Raw genomic sequence first — 3,283 nt, 5'->3', positions numbered from 1 at the left:
ACAAAGAGGGGGAGACACAGAGAGAGAGAGAGGCGGCGAGAGAGAAAAAGAGAGAGAGAGAGAGAAGTAAATAAGCAAATCCATGGGTATACTTGAGAATAGATTTGTGTAATGACCTTTTTTTCCCCAATTAAGAAGTTAAGGAAGAAATGGGAACTGACAAAAACAAGTCTGAATCACATTATTATACTTAATTAAGGTTCCCTCTTTTAATTTAATGGCTAAAATCATTATGACTTCCTCTTATGAAACAAATTATTTGGCAGAAGGCAAGTTCCTTGGGGGCCAGGAATTTTGAAACGTTCATCAGTAAATCCTCTAGGTCTAACAGAAAATGGTTTGCTCAACATTTGAATGAATAAGTAGCCAGCAGAAGCAGTGAACAACTGTAGTAGAAAAACAGGGACATTTTAGAATAAAGGCTGTGCGATATCAGAAATTGCCTATCTGGAAGCCATCTCTTCCTTAATTTGGGACTTTAAGGGTGAGTGGACATTTTTGAAAAGGTACACGATGGTTCCTTTGCAGTTCAGCACAAGCCATGGTAGATTCAGGGTGTCCTGGACAAAGGGAGCCTTGAGTGGGCGACAGGAGAGTTTGGGGAGGGAGATCGTGGGAAGCAATAAGCATGAGGGTGTTTGGTAATTACAGTTTGTTTGATCCAGCCGATATTTTTTTCAGAATCCTAAAAGGTTGGCATTTGATTGCCTACTTAATCATTTAAATCCTCATGGGCATTTAACCTGTTCAACCTAAAATTTAAATCAAAAAAGAAAAAAGGGAGGAGGGATTGATGAATAAATCTCTTACTATGGCTGCCTTGAAAAATAAAACACTACAAAATTAAAATCAAACAGAATTAAAGACTACTGAAAATTAACCTGCTAATATTGACATTTCCCCAAGAAAAATCAGCTTTAAAGAAATTGAATAATAAGTAGAGAGATCAAGTGTTCTTTTACTGTTCTTTTTGATCTTTTCACTGCTCCAACTTTACTTTAATAACGTGTCCAAAGACTGATTCAACCTCTCTTCCACTTTAATAAAGGTTCATTAGTGGATTAGGAGAGATTTGAAACTGAGCCCAGTGGAGTCAGCAGAGACAAGTTCCAAACAGCCACTCAGCTCATTTTGAAAAGTACCAAGCTAGCAACCTGGAAAAGATCCACCAATAAAATTGTGTTGTTTGTACTTGTGTACGTGAAGCCCCACTGGACAGACACACCACGTCCACTTCGGGCAAGAGCGGCAACATTACCCATTGAAATTAACAAGGCAAAGATTGTTGTATTCAATTTAAGTTCATCCCAACAAAGTAAACACAGTCCATCAGCATGGAAAATAATGAGAAAACTGACCATGCGGCATATATTATCGTGATAAAAAAAAGCAAATAAGTGCCGCCACCTGGTCTCTACTACTCTAATATCTCATCGTTCCCTTTGAAATCTGCAAAGTCCATCTCAATATAAGCATGTCCCACGGTCTCACCGGTCTACGAAGAGATCAGTCACAGAATGGAACTGCAGAGTGAATTGCTGACTTCTTTCTTCTCCCCGTTTCCACAAAAGCCTTCTCAAAATTATTTCCCAAACTGATGACAGCTTACGAAAATACTACAACTTCTGCTAATATTACCAAAAAGTGTGAGAATAATAATAACTAACATTTAAGAACTTATTATGGATCTTTCTAAGAACTTTAGAGTTATTAGCTCATTTAATATTCAAAACAACCCTATAACACACTATAAGAGATACTCTTGGTTGTCTGATTCAACCAATAACTATAATCCCCTTGGTTACTCAGTTTTGACAAATGTACCACAGCAATGTAAGGGCGGCCATGAGATATAAGTTAGGCCCATGAAACATAAGCGAAATTCTGATTTGGAACTTTGAAGAAAGCTTTGATTTTCGGAGAAAAGGGCAGACAGCTAAAATTCCACCAGTGCTCTCTCGCCTTCTTCCTACATGGAAAATGGAACCACACACCAAGTGTGACAGAGACAAAAAAATTAGAATCTCATTTCTCTGCCCCTGTTGATCAGCAGCACCAGCTCTTTGGACTTTTCTTTAAGCCATAGTTCTGTCACTTGCCACCAAAGGTATTCCTAACAAGTGCTGTTATTGTTCCCATTTATAGATGAGAAATCTGAGGCACAAAAGTGTTAGGCCATTTGTCCAAGATCATCAGGCGGTAAATGGAAAGCTTAGGTTTAAACCCAGGCTCTCTTTCTCCACAGCCCCTATATGTGATATGCTGTGATGCTCCTGATGAAAGTTAGCTTAGAAATATAGTTATTTTTATATCAACCTAAAGCATGGATTTTTTCTCAAACTTTAAAAAAATATAGCCATTATCACAATTATTTTACTCAGTCTCCACACGATTTACTCGTCGGATACCCAAGACACGTTTTAGATCACCTCACCTCACCTTGCATCTCTGTTGCCATCTCTCCCAGGGAAAGCATTCATCCTGGATCTAGCCATGTTTTCCTTTAATTCTTTAATCTTAAATTATTTTAATATGTAGCACATGCCAATAAACCAAAAATTTCCTAAGTGTACTCATCTGTGAGATACGGAAGAAAGGGGAAGAGAAGGGTGGGGGGTGGAAAAGGGAGAAAGGAGGAGGGAGAAAAAGAAAGAAGGAACGGGAGAAAAAGAAATATCGTTGTTAACTGACTTTTCCAGATTTAATACATTATATTGTGGTTACGTTTTTTAAACTTTCTCTTTGAAAATGATTTCGAAGTTACCGAAATTTGCAAAAAAAAAATAAAAAATAATACAAAGATCAGCCATTTCATCTTCATAGATTATGCTGTTATTAAAAGTCTCCCCCATTTGGATGAAAGTTATGGCCAGTATTCCATGAGGAAAGTGACAAAAGAGAGAGACCCGTGGGACCCCTCTGCAGAAGGCAAGTGGGAGAAGGTAGTTAGCCAAGGCAGTGCTCACAAGGCTGAATGGCTGCACACAAGGAGCTTGGGTCTTTGTGGAAGGACATCCTGGATCATGGTCATGAGCTAGTCTAAGATGATAGCCAAGACAAATGTCTCCAAGGTCTGCTTGTGTATTTCTTTTTCTGAATATGTTTGTTTGGGGACTCATTTATGAAAACACAATGTTCCTGCTCTTGGCAGTTGACTAGGTACACTAAGACCCATAGTATACCCCATCCCCCCATTAAAAAAAAAAGGTTTACCCCATTTGCTATAGATGATAGATAGAAGAGAGAGAGAGAGAGATTTAATTTTTTAACCTGGTTATTTACC

Source organism: Pteropus vampyrus, unplaced genomic scaffold (assembly GCF_000151845.1).
Source record: "Pteropus vampyrus isolate Shadow unplaced genomic scaffold, Pvam_2.0 Scaffold27, whole genome shotgun sequence".
In the NCBI taxonomy this organism is placed as follows: domain Eukaryota; kingdom Metazoa; phylum Chordata; class Mammalia; order Chiroptera; family Pteropodidae; genus Pteropus; species Pteropus vampyrus.
This window is presented reverse-complemented; position numbering follows the sequence as displayed.